Below are 14489 nucleotides of genomic sequence, written 5' to 3' on the forward strand. Positions count from 1 at the left end.
GTGTTACTTTGCATTTGCAACAGGCTAAGAGCATTGGTGGCAGTTCCTCTGCCAAGAACATTTTTTTTCTTCTCAGGTCTTTTTGCTTGGCTGGCTGGCAGTGCACTGGGCCAGCTGAACAGCGAGCCCTCATTTTTAACTGCATTGTCTGCCTGACTTTTTCAAATGTTGGTGTCGGATATTAACAGGTGTTCAGGGAAATGCTTGTTTCTTGTAGTCTCTTGCTTTGCTTGCATCTGATATGTCCATTCTGGGGATATCTTTCTGAAACTTAGTAGTGTCAGTGCTTTGCTTCTGCTACAGCTTATGAACCTAAGGCTTTTTCCTGGTTCTGGTTCTCAGACAGATTTAGGGCCAACCATGTGAGAAGTGTAGCTCTCCTTAGCAGTGCCTACACTTGCAGGCCTGTGCTCACATGGATTTGTGGCTCTCAGCACCTGGGTCATCATTCCCTGCTCATGCTACTCTGAGTCATGGCCCTGCAGGGTCCAGTTTTTCTGAGATTCTTGAAGCTGTATCAGCACTCCTGCCAGGTATGGACACTTCCCTGTACACACAGCTGAAATGGCAATTTCCTGCAATTATGGAAGGAAATAACCATGTGAGGATTTGGGTCACCCTACAGCCCTCAATCTGGGCCATCAAATGCTTTTGCTGATGTGAATGCACTCAGGATGTGTTCCTTAGTCTAAGGCATGGAGATGTCTCAGTGAGTGTTTCAAGATGCTTGGTGGTTTGTATTCATTGTTAACATGCAGTGTCTTAGAAACCCTGGTGTGGATCCCTCAGAAGGTCAAATTTACCCATCAAACACACATTCAGTTTTAACTCTTGGTGCTCTCTCTTGACATGATGAAGGAAGACTTCGTATCCCTTTCCTTGTGGGATGCAATGGTCACCTGGAGATTGTTTCTGCAGGGTTGAATAGGAAAGTGTCCTAAATTGGATCACTGCTGGCAATTACTGAGCCTTTCCATGACTCTTGTCACTCAGCTTTGGTGGTGGCTTGAATGTGAGAAGGTGCAGGTGCCCGTTTCTCCTCTCCAGACAGTATTGTCCCAGCTGGGTGAGAAAGGACTCTTCTTGAGTGAGAAGAGCAGCAAACCTGCAGGCTCCACAGTACAAATCCCTTCTGATGTCTCCCTGCTGACTTTCTGGCATGGGTCATGACTCACTGGGACAGCAGATCCTGGGGCCGGACCCAGGGCTTGAGGTCACACGTGCTAAAGCCTCTCTTCTGTGTCATCGCTTACTCACAGAGCATTGCCCAGCCTCTGAGCTGGAGGGCTGCTGCTGGTAGGATTTTGCAGCAGGGAAGAAAGGGGAAGCTTAGCTGCTCATCCCTGTGATAAGCTGGTGGATGAGCATTGGAGTGTGTGCTGGACGCTATTTTTAATCTTTCTGGAGGCAGATGAGGGTGTGTGTGAGCATAGGGCTGATGATGGGGAAAACTCTTCCAGCTGGAAAAGATTCCCCAATGGCTCATGATGCCCTCACTGTAGCATGCCTTGCTGGGAGGCACTGTCCTTTCTTCTCCACAAACTGAGAAGCTTTGTATCTTGTGCCCTTTCAACTCTACTTTTCAGCATCCAGCTGCAGAAGAAATTTGGACTTAGGCCAGATCAAGGAATGGATTTTATATCTTGAGTATGAAAGCTAGCAAAAGAAGAGTTGTTTCAGTGAAATAGTGATGCTTACACTAAGCATGCCCCTCTCCTTTGTCCTAGGTAGTCTTTCCATCTGTACAGATGAGTAGTAAGCTTTTTTTCCTTGCTTGTGGGGTCAAGGAGGGAAGCCCTGACATCCCTGGAGGAAAATTACAATCGCTGAGTGCCAGAACTGGCTAAAAGCAGGAGAAGGCTGGCGAAAAGATTGGCTGAGCTTTAAGGGTGACTTTGGTGTGCAAATGCAGCTGTGCAGTTCTGAGCATGTCCAAAGCCACTGGGACAGATGCTCTTCATATACCATGTTGCAGCTCACCTGATTGAGATTGGATGTACCAAGCTCCATCTGTGCAGAATCAATCTGGTGAGCTTGGGGGTCACAGAGCTGGTTCCAGAAGAGATACGTGGGAACTTTTCAGGAACAGGCTGTTCTCAAGACAAGCCATAACCTGTAAAATGAAATTAATTTTGGGCCTCTAGGCATGGCTGGGCTGGGCGGGTTGGCTAATTACACTGATCTTCTCATGATAAAACCCATGCAGCTGGTTAAGATGACTATAGATTTTTAATTACCTGCTTTTCCTTGCTGAACAGCAGGTCTTTTCACTGCTTTCTGTAATAGCCAGATAACATAGATGGGAATGTTTATCCTATTTGATCTGACTTTTGCAGTGTCTGCTGCACACTCCAGATGGTTCAGTGGAAATGATTTCTTCTGTGACATGTTGAGAGAATAAAGAAACATGATGTTTCTACAGTTCTGACACGCTTTTTGCCCAGCTCCTTGCATGAGCAGAACTATCTGGGATTTCAGTTTGATAGGAAATAGGAGAACTGACAAGAAACTTACTTGTTATGTGTTCTTGTAAACTGCTTTCCAAATGTGGGAAATATTTCTTGCAGATTCTTGTGCTAGGAAAGCAAGGAATTCAGGTATTAGAGAACAAAGGATATATAAGGGTCAAATTCACCAGGGAATAGACCTGCTGTAAACCGAATTTTTCACCTGGTCACACACAGTGTCAGCTCAGTGCTAACTGCAGAGCTTCTCAGTTGATAATGAGAGGGGAGAGGTGGGAGGAAAAATGCCTGACATACTCCACTGAGCATCTTCCATCTGTCAACAGAGCCAGTTCGATTGGGAAATAGTGAGAGTGAGTGTGAAATTAAACATTGACCTCAGACTGACGTGTTTTGGTCACATTCCGCTGGACCTTGGTCTGACATACTGACACAAGCAAGCAAGGTTTATATATTTAATTTTACTTTTTATAGGGAACGTTGAGAGAAGCCTCAATGAGGGGAAGATGCATCTGAAACCAGCACTTAAGCTGCAGATGTGGCCAAATGCCCCTCTGGGCTGCTTGTCCCTGAACTTAATCAGTAGTGTCTGCATTTTACTGAAGACGTTTGTATTATCTTGTGGAAGATACAGTTTCACAAGTCTTCCTGAAACATAGATGTCTGACCATTCCATCCCAGGACTGGAAGAGAGAAAAAGGCACTGCTGCTGCACATGATATGGTTAGTAGGGAGGAGCAGGGCAAGCAACAGTCTTGGTTGAATTTCCAGCATGGGAAAATGGTCCCTGGGTCCCCCTCCCCCGATACTGGGGACTAAGTCAAGCCTTCCTTTCTCAACTCTTGTAGCCTCGTACATGTAACATAAAATCTTTCCACGAGGGGTCAGCATCTAACAGGAGATATACAAGAATGGAAGACAAAACAGTTTCTTACCCTCAGCAAAAGGAAGGCAGGGCCAAGCATCTGCCACAGCCTGGTTCCTTATCCCAGCATGTATCCATCTACTTCCGAGTGCCTGCTGGAGGAAGGTCTAATCCAGCCTGCCTGGAGCCTGCTTTGGTCACCTGGGCAGAAGGACACTAGAAGGACCCTAGATCAGTGTCCTCTGGTCACTCAAGGGGACTGAGGGGAGGGACTACATCAGTCATCCCCTCAAAATCCTGCATGTCCACAACAGGTACTCTCTTGCAGGATCAGCACCCATTTTTGAAGCTCTCTGCCTGGATATTTCCATTGCCAACAGACACCTCTGAGTCGTGTCTAGGTGTTACGAAAAGTGAAAGAAGTTACTCTAATTTCCCCCTATCTTCTTCTCTTGCTTCTGAAGAGAATTGTTTGTACAAGTCCAACGAGCAAACCCAAATGCATCTGCCCCTAGGTGGAGGAGTGTTTACAATGTTCACTGAAATCATGATAAAGATTGGTTTTGTTGCTATGGGATTTCTATTCATTCTGTAATAGAAAATGTATTTTTCTCAATAGCTCAGATGTGATGGAAACAGTTGGAGAGCTTCTGTCAGTTGTGTCCCTGCAAACAGAAATCCTGAGGCTGTATGAGCAGGTGCGAGAATTGGGATACTGAAATATGAGCATCCTTGACCACTAATCCTCCACTACCTTTGTACTTGGCAGGTGCCTGGAGAAGCAGTCTAACCCAGAGACTGACAAATTGTATTTGTGGCTGCTGCAAATTTCTGCTGAAAATGTTACACTGAAGAGATCTCCTTACATTTAGCTCTTCAGAGTCAGATAGAAAAATATTAACTTAATTCAGCTGTTTTTCAGTATGCTGCCGTGAGAAAAGAAGCAGAAACTGGATGTTATAATAGATTAAGGACAGATTAATTTAGTGACTCTTCAGATCTCTGGTCTAATTGAAATGCAACCTTTTGTGTTTTTGTAGGGCATGGCCTTCCCAAAAACGGCTGCTGACACATGCCCTGCTTGTAAATATTGGAGCTCCTGAACACAGCCATACCCTGCAATGGGCAGGTAAACCAGTGCCTGCAGACACTGAAACTGCCATTTTTTTTTGTCCCAGTGGCATTTAATCCCAGCAAACAAGCACCAAGTGTGAATCTGTATTTATGCTGCTCCAAATATGTTTCAGGGCCACGTGCAAAGCCAGCAAAAATTGTATGTGCACTTCTGAAATCAATGGTAAATATCCTCCAAACCCTAGGAAATTATTGCCCAAAATTAGATGAGATTTGGAGAATTCAGTTTATGTAAATTCCTGTAGCTGTCACATGGATTATTAATACAGAACAAGAGCCTTATTCTAGTTGGCTGCTGGACCTCTCAATCTATTGACTTGCACAAATCTTGTTTGCTTTGGAATTGAAATTAGCTCCCTTAACTGCATCAGCATAAAGAAAGATCTCATTTTCTATAAGTCTTTTTTTAAAGGTGGACTGAGATTAAGTAGCTGGCCACTTAAGCAGATATAAGAGGCTGTGTTGTGGCAATGCAAATGATGTGATATATGGCATAATTGGGATCTTTGTGCAGAAGAAATGAAAATCAGGAAGTTTTTTTTTTTTTTGTTTTTTGTTTTTTTTTTTGCTTGCTACTTCTAGGATGTTGTGCCATTAATTAAGAGCTCATTCCCCGTGAAGGTGAAAGTGCCCACTCCGATGCAATATTGGGAAAACTGCAAATCGTCTCTTAGCAAATGAGGAAGATTGGGAAGGTGAAAATATTAATTGGGAGTGCTTGGCTGAGGATGGTCATGCCTGTGCCTGGGTCAGGCATGGCTAAATTTCTTGTTTTCTGCTAATAACCAGAGTTTAATGAGGTGGATGTGAATGAAGACAAAGTGTTGAGTAAAGGATGGGGTCTTTTGGTAGCATGACCCAGTGCTAGCTGTGGTGTTATAGGGACAGTGTCTGGGGAGCCAGGATGTCCCTTCCAAGCCCTCCTGTGGGCTGTTCAGAAAACCTTTTTCCTTTTTGGAGTCCCCAGAGAGCTCTGCACAAGATCCCTTCTCTTCAGTGCTTGCTTGGGGTGGTGGAAGTCTAAATCTCTTACTTCCCTGGAGGTAAAAAGCTACTAAAGAGCTGCTGAGCAGCTACTGAATAGCAGAGAGTTTGTAGTGATGCTTGTCTTCAGCTGCATCTCAGTCCTCAGTTACTGGATTTGGGAAAAAGTCTTCAATATGAGCAGACAAATTCATGATTATTATTTCCTACTCTTCAATTTAAGGAGAAAATAACAGTGAGATTGAAGGAAGCCTTTTGGTTTCTGTGCTTAATACATAATGGTTCATCCCTTGGTCACAGCTAACTCTGTGCTCTGAGGCCATTGCCTGAGCAGAGGGGAAGTTTTTTCACACTCAGGTGTGAGGTTTTTGTCCTTTTTAAATGTATGTGTTTTCCAGCTACCGTTTTCTGAGGATTTTGAGATCTGAGAGAACACTTACCTTACTAATTTTAGTTCATCTCAGGTGTAACTTGACTTATATCATTATGTCTTAATTTTAAGGAATTTAGGGTTGTTTTTATAGTTCAGTTTTGCTGGTATGCTCAATTTTTATTATTGTGGAGTACCATAAAAGGTGGATAATACCTTCAGACTGTACCAAAACCTAATAGTTTTGAAAATGAAAGATGACTAAAGATGGTGTCTGGTTACTTGGTTTTCCTAAGCTCCTCTTTCCCTTGCAAGGCAGAGCTCAGCACAGGTACCAGTAGTTCCCAAGGCAGAAGCCATCTGTGTATCAAAATAACACCTTGTTTGAAGGGACATCTCAGGCTGTGGGGGATGGAAAATGAGGTTCGGGAGATGTTTACACAAATTTGGTGGTGTTTAGAGCAAGGGTGGCAGTGACAGTTTTTCTCCCTGATTGACTGCCACCACTCCTGCAAGGATGCACAAACTGCTGCCTGAACTGTGTTTATTTATAGCCCTTCATAAAACCAATTACCCAAATGTCACAAAATGGTGTTATTATTAGTGCATTTCCTCCTGTATTAGCATGCCCTGAGGTCTTGCACTGTCAGGGCAGTAGAAAGCTCATGGCCTTTTACCAGCAATGGCACAAATCACCTTTACTGAGCTGTGCTAGAGCTGAAGAAACATTTCTTCAAACTCTCAGCCCTGCAGGCCTGAACAAAGTGTCTTTGCAGGAGCTGAGAGGCTGCCAAGGAAAGATGAATTGCTCATCCTGGAGGGAAATGTGCTCCACACTAATCTGGCTGCTGTGTAGTAACTGAGATGGTGGGGTGGTGGATGGATCAGGAGAAAATGGTATTCATGGGCCAGGACAAATCCGGGCTAGTCCTTTTTGTGCTGGGGAAGAACCGTGTCTTCTGTATGTTTCTGAAGTGCCCCAGGCCTTGCACATGGGGGAGATGATTGGGCTGGGGCATTCTCCTGAGAGGTGCAGCCTGGAAAATAGATGGCACAAGAAGACCTAAGAGCAGATTCCCAATAGTACAGGGAAGTATGCATCAATCTGTGACTCTTCCAAGGATGTGACAGTGGGTACTGTGGTTCTCCTGTTGCAGTCTTTAAGTTGTTGTGTGACTGCTACTGCTGCCCTGAATCCTAGTGGGTGTTCGGAGTTTGTGACCTTGAGGATGAAACTTCTCCACATTCGCCCAGAAGGCAAGCACGCAGGTCCATGAATCTCCATCTGTTGCAGGTGTTCTACTACAGGTTTTGGAAGATCCTTTGTTGGTAGTGAGGTTTACACCTTGGCAAGGTTGGCCTGTGGGTGTTCTCAGCTTGGCAAATAGCCTTGGTGGAGGCAACAGGAAGCCAAACTGCTTCTCAGAGGGGACAGTGTCCCAGAAAACAGGTTTCTAAGAGACTTGTTTTCTGGCTGTGCTACTGGCCTTGGGTGGTTTTGGGCAAGCTCCTTCATCTTTCTGTGCCTCAGTTTCCTTAGCTTGTAAAACAGTGATAATAATTCAAAATCAGGCTGGATAGGGCTCTGAGCAACCTGATCTAGTGGGAAATGTCCCTGCATGGGCTTGGACTAAATGGCTTTCAAAGTCCCTTCCAAACCAAAAACCCAGTCTGTGATAATGTGGTGTTCCTCTCTTATCCAAAATAATAATCCCAGACTCATTTGGGACCTGCTGGTAGATGTAAATATTCACTGCTCTGGTTACACAGGAGCTGAGCTCTTATTTGTCAGGGCAATTTTGTCAGTATGTAACTTTTAATTTGTTCTGCAAACCACTGAATAAACTGCCTCATCATAACATAATTTTCAGGGTTTGCAGAGCAATGTTTCCTAACTTTCTCAGTCTGACCCTTATGAAACATGGGTCATTTTACTACTTGTTGAAATTAATTGTGTTGTGCAGTATCTGCATCTTTCCACCTACACACTTTCGTGAAATGTTAGGATTGTTTTTGTTATGTCATGCTACTGGTGCCTCAGCAATTTCCAATGAATATCTGAATATAAATTCCTGAGATGCTTTCCCAGTGAGTTAAAATAAATTATTTAGCATAGGCTTTATTCATTCCCCTTAAAGAAAAATAATTTCAGGCTGGGTAGGGCCCTTATTTTCCATAAACAGATGCAGGACTTCCCCCCCCCCCCCTTTTTTTTTGTCCTGTGTTGCAGTTTTGTTTTATTTAAAAGTTTTACACTGAAAAAATTACTAGCATGTGCTGTGCACATGAGAATGTGCAATTAATTATCTCTTCTGTGCTTTTGCACACTTGCTCTAAGGATGTTTGAGTAGTGAGGAAGCAAGAAGAGCCAGTGAGGATTCACATTGCTCTTTATCTGGTTTGGATGTTTTCAGAAGGTTCCTCCAGTCAAGAGATGCTGTTGGAGGGGAGAACAAAGCCACACCCAGATGTGTCTTAGAGGGGCAGACAAATAGAATCACAGAATGGGACAGGTTAGAAGGGACCACAGTGGTTCATCTGATCCAACCTTCCTGCTTGAGCAGGCTCATCCTCTAACACATTGCACCGGATTGCCTCCAGACAGTTCTTGAATACTTTTTAAATATTTCAGTGAGGAAGACTTCATGACTTCCCTGGGCAACCTGTTCTTCCTCATATTCAGGTGGAACATCCTTCATTCCAATTACTGCCTTTTTGCTTCTCATCCTGTTGCTCAGCATCACCAAGCAGAGCCTGGCTCCATCCTCCTGGCACCCAGAGAAGATCCATGCAAATCCTCCAGGGAAGAGCCATGGGAGGGTAACACCAGGATGTCTCTCAGGTGGTACCAAACCTTGGCTGGGGATACAGATCTGTTTTCTGCTGCACAGCTGGGTCTCAGCCAAGGGCTGGCAGCTGGGGGCTCAGGGTTTCAGGCTGCAGCCCAGTAAAGGGCCTGGCTACAATGGGGATGAAAGCAGAAGTGAAAACTGGGGCAAGCCGGGAGCTGTCATCTCCTGCTACACCCACTGCTGCTCATGGGGCTGGAAATCCCTTTCCAGCAGAGCCAGTGTCACTCCATCCCCATTTTTTTTTTGCAGCCCTGTGCAGATAGGTAGAGAGGGCAGGTTGCTGCTGTTTCCTGCCTGCATCCTCCTGCCTTCCTTCTCATCTATCATTTTCTGCTTTGCTTTTGCATTCCTTTTGTTGGCTACAAATGCTGTTAACTGAGGCTAGCTGGGAGCAAAACTCCCTGACACACTGCAGAAGCATCAGATGTTTAATTGGTTCCTCCACCCTAGGATAAATAAACCCTCAGAGCCTCAGCCTTGAGTGCTTAATCAGAGGAGGTAAACGTTCAGGGAATTGGATCACTTGATCTCTTTGCCTAAAAGTTTTTCTGCTTCTCCTTGACAACACATGCTGAGAGTTGTCAGAAATCTTAGAGACTTTTGTACAGAGAAGCTGGAGCTGAAATGTTATTCTTTTTCTGATTGATTCAGGAGACTATCAGATGAAGAAGTTATTGAAAAATGGGAGTGTGGTTCAAGCTCTCTGACATTGATGTTTCTTTCTGAGCACATCCTTCTCAGCACAATTGTGCTTCCAATTTATGAAGAGAAATTATTTTTCAATCAGGACTGCTGGAAAACACAACCCAACAGGAATTCACAGCCTTTCTACCTCTTGCTTTTCCCTCTCTGCTCCTTTTTGGCTGCATGTCACTCCTAAGCAGCTGCAGCAGGAGAGATGGGATCATGAATCACTGCCTTGGGGAAAACATAGATGTTCCTCTCATGTTGTTCAGGAAGGAAGTTGCGTAATGCCATATTCAGGTGTTTAGTGCAAGTGTGTTTGAAGAGTGAACCCCTGGCCAGCTATAGGTTGGACCTGGCAGAAATCTTACTGGAGGCAGAAGTCTGACAGTATGGTATTGATTTCACATTATTTAATTCTCATCTTGATTAAAACATTTGACCTTTGGGCAATAGTGTTCTTAATTCTGCCCAATGCAGAATGTGTCAGGCTGTCAGCTGAGATGGGTTTCAAAGCATTGCTCCTCTCAAGCCTAGGGGAGATTTTTCCAAGAGCTTCAAGTGGAAGGCAGATGGTTTGCAACTGCTTTTTGTTCTGAAGTGAGACACTGAAATGAAAAACATCTTGGATGTATTAATTGCAAACAAATTATTAGCAATAATAAAAGTTTTCTGCTTAATTCAATTTCAAAATGAAAACTGTGAAGAGATGATCACAAGCCTAAGGTGCTGTTTTTGTTACAAGCAGGCATCCCATAATTCATAAATTTCTTTCCTTTCTGAAGGGGAAGAAGAGGAAGCTTTTCTGTCCCTCCCACCTCCTTTGATTATTACCTGAACCAGCATTAGCTCATAGAAAATAGACCCATAGTGATGAATAGGGAATGGGATTTTGTTCTGCCTCTGGCTGTCATGCAACATTCATCCTTTTGAGGTATTTTTGCTCCATCTCTGCAAGCTTCATGCACTAATGCTCTCATTTTATTGGCATAAACCAGAACATTTTCTGCAGGACAGAGTCCTTCAGGACTCTGGCCTATGTTGCTCTGGGGAATCTGGTGTGATGGGGTCACTGCTGAGGTAAAATAAGTGCTTTATGCTGTTATTCAAGTGCTCATTATACCTTGGACCCCTTGGATTTCTCTTGATAAAATAGTTCATATAACTTTCAGGTTATTTAGCTCTTTCTATTATTCCTTTAAAATATGGAATAAAAGTCTCAAAGAGAAGAATGGATGCACTTGCATAAAGAAAAGGTGAAATGAAACATCTGAATCACTGTGACCTACCCAGTTCTACTGAACAAATTTCATGCAATTTGCGATTCATGTCAGCACCCTCAAAACCATATTATTTCCATCAAATTGATGATGCATCCTTTTTCCTTCCTGCTTCTAATGAATTACATTCTCACTGCAAATTGGATCATCCAGCCTTCCACTGGAAGGTTAGGGATGTTTATGTAGGTGGCAACCTTCCACAGCTAAAGGAAGGCATGGGTTGTTCTGTTCTTGCAGCTCTCCATGTAATCCTGAATTCCCTTTGGCTTTCCTCCTACAGCTCCACATTCTTTCACCTTCCCTTGCCCCTCTTGCTGATTTCTCATCCCTTGTGGAACCCCCTCCAGCCCTGTGGTTTCTGTCCCTGTGCAGTATTTCCAACTGAGTGCTGCTTTGGCTTTTTGCCCCACTTACTTTAAAAGCTGCCCCTGTGGTGCATCCTGCCTGATAAGCAGAGAACAACATGATTTCTCTTGAGCTTGCCATAAGGAAAAGTCCAAAAGCCAAGCCATGGATGTGCTTGTTTTGGGGAAAGTAGGGCAGTAACAATAATGTTCAAAGGGGAGCTTTACTCCCTGCAGAACTAATCAGGAAAGGCCCAAGGCTGGAGAAGAAAGGGAAAGTTTAAAAAGCTGGTCATCTCTCTTTTTCAGTACCAAACTCATTCTTGCAGGAGCCCCTTTGCTGTGCAGTCATCTTCTGTAAAGTTAAAAAAGGCTTTCCTCCATTTTATATTAGATATGGGCCTTCAGTTTAAAAAAAGAACCCAAATCCTGGGTATTTTACAGCTGAAGGTACCCAGGGTTTTGAGTCATAAACTCACTTTCCACAGCTGGCTGTGCAACGTGCTCCTGACATGTTCCTGCCTTCATGCACATGGCATTACCCATCGTCACACTGTCTAATGTGTGTGGCACCAAAACAACAGCTGTAACACAATGTGCTACTTCCCATCTGTTGAGGTTGAAATCTTATCAGCTCCACATGCCAAGTTGGGTTGTGGTTGATATTTCCCGTGGATGGGGATCAGAGTCCCTGATCTGTACCATTATGGTTATTGCCAAAATTGAAGTTATGTGGATCTACTTTGCCCTATCTCTGATGCCCTCCAGGGAGCTGTGGGTTCCTCCAACTCTGGACTGCAGGGGCTGGATTCAAGCATGCCAGAGTGCTCCTGAGCAGTTCAGTCATCCCTGGTTTCTTTCTGCAAATGTTCAAAAGCTGGATTTCATTTCAACATACCAGGAATTGTTCTCGGCTCATTTCCTGCAAAAGCCAGCAGCACGCTGGCTGAATGCTCAGGGAAAGCCAATTTAAGCATGACTACTCCACAGAAAGCCAGCTGTGAGTGATCTGTTTAATTTCAGGATTCACAGTGCATGCTGGCCTGAGAAGTGGCACGGATCAGGGAGCAGAAGCCAGGGTCTGAGCTGCATGTGAGTAGGGTGTTTACAGAAAACTGTACTGAAGGATGGCTACAGAAGGATGTAGCTCTGAAGGTGTTTGAAGATAATCTGGGATGGTGATGCTTTCCCAGTGCTATTTCCCTCTTGCAAGGGATAAATCCTCTTAAGAGAGAGGATTTTTATCAAGGGAAGAGTTTCTGGCAAGTGACTTCATTATAGAATTATATAACAGTCTGAGTTGGAAGGGACCTTTAAGGACCACCTATCTAAACACTCCTGCAATAAGCAGGGACATCTTCACTGAGACCAGGTTTCTCAGAGCCCTGTGCAGCTTGACCATGAATGTTTCCAGAGACAGGGCAGCTACAACCTCTACCTGTTCCAGTGTTTCACCATCCTCATCATAAAAACCGTAATTCTTTCTAGTCCAAGTTAACCCTGCTTCAGTGTAAAGCCATTATTTGCCCTGTGACCTTACCAGCCTCAGGAGGCTTCCTCTGTGCCCTACCTTCCTGTAAGGGGTAATGAGTGCCGGGAGCTCTGAGGCTGTGTTTTGCTGCTGTGGGTGATGTCATCTCTTCTATGCTGTGGTGCAGAGGTGCACAGTGTGGGCAACTTCTCCACCTCCTCTTCTATGTGGTTTTGTTCCGTAGAATGAGCATTATTTTCCTTCTTTTCTGGTTTCCTGGCTTCACGCAAGTCTAGCTCTTTTTCTGAGCAGTGGCGTACATCTTACCTTTGCTGCCAGTCGTAACACTGTACGGTGCAGAAGATGATGAAATGCCTGTGATGTGCTTGGCAGAAGCTGTCTGAATTTTATGAACTGAATTCATGCAACTCATCAATCACAACCATAATTACCAATAGTACAAATCCATTTGATAGCAGCTTGTTCACCAACTCACCAACTTTGTGTACCTGGTACACACTCTTCTTAATGATCAATGAAAGGGGAGCTGTGGACTGGCATCCACAGCAGCTAACTGTGCCTCTAAATGTTTAGCTTTCCTTCATTTTAAGTAAATCCCACCAAGAGAGATAATTTCAAGATTGTTAGATGTATATCCGCATGTTGTCCTTTTACAACACACACACTGTAAAATATATATATTGTAAAATATTACCCTACTTTATAGATCATTTTAAGTTGAAAAATTTATGTGGCCCCAGGGGCCACTTTCTCCCAGAGGTATATCTCCTTTTGACTTAAAACAGCAGGAAAGTGGTGACCACCTAGCTGTAAGACCAGGGAGCTGACAGTAATTCCTGCCTGCCACAAGAAGGTTTCACATTACTTTCTTGCACATCAGCTGTGTTGCCCCAAAGCTGCTTGAATATTTCTTGCTTGCCTTGCACACAGAAAATGTATGGTTTTCTTTTCCTATTGGAAACTGTTGTAATGAAAATTGCCCAAAAATGGAGAATGTTGGTGAAACTAAAATCTTTATTTGATTTTTGTAGGAGTATATGCAATTATTTGGTGAAATTGCCAGAGAGTCACATGGGAGCTATCCTTCGGAGAATACATCTAATTTCCCTCATGAGTCATACTTTTTTGTCACATCATTCTGTTGGGAAACCACTGGCAAAAAACATTTCTTTTGAAGTCCTAATTAGTGCAGTTCTCCCTTCACCAACAACAAACCCCTTCAACAGAACAGAGTAAACAAATAACATTTCTTCAGAAAAGTGGATCTTGACAAAACTCCTAAATAATTTAATGAGAAATTCAAGTATTGAAAGACAGTCTAGATGAAAAAATGGATGAAAAAACCCACTCTGCTAAGTTATGTTCTGAAAGTTTTGTGTCAATTTGCTGAAACTTTAGAGTGAAGGCTCTCAAGAGGGGCAGTTCTGAAGGAAAAAAATTAGTTTCTGTGTGAGTATTGAGAAATACTCTGCAATCTGCTCAAACGACTGAGTTTCAGAACTATCAAATATTTGAATCAAATCAATTATGAACAATGTAGAGATCCCAGCTTATTTCCCATGTCATTTCTCTTCATTTGAACCAAGAAATAAGTTTATGAAAAGAATGATCAGAGCACCACCAGGGAAGAGGACAAGAAAAAAAAGCCCTCACTCACCGCATGAAGCCTTTGGAACAAATTGCTTAAACAATATAAATGGTTTATAAAAAAAGGAGCGTCTTTTACCCTTAGGGTAACTGAAGCACCTAATACAGTTGTATGAGGAAGAAGTTTCAAGTTTCAAGCACAAAAACTTGAAAATAGAATAGAATAGAATAGAATAGAATAGAATAGAATAGAATAGAATAGAATAGAATAGAATAGAATAGAATAGGTTGGAGGGAGAGGAGGATTTGCTTTTCTTGTATTCCATTGAAATCTTTCAGGTAAGTTAAAAAACTTTCCAAGGCAGCAACATTATTTAACATTCACTGGAAAAACGGGAGGTCCCAGTGCTGAAAGGAAAATTATCCTTTCCC

The sequence above is a fragment of the Cinclus cinclus genome, chromosome 3 (genome assembly GCF_963662255.1).
Source record: "Cinclus cinclus chromosome 3, bCinCin1.1, whole genome shotgun sequence".
Classification (NCBI taxonomy): domain Eukaryota; kingdom Metazoa; phylum Chordata; class Aves; order Passeriformes; family Cinclidae; genus Cinclus; species Cinclus cinclus.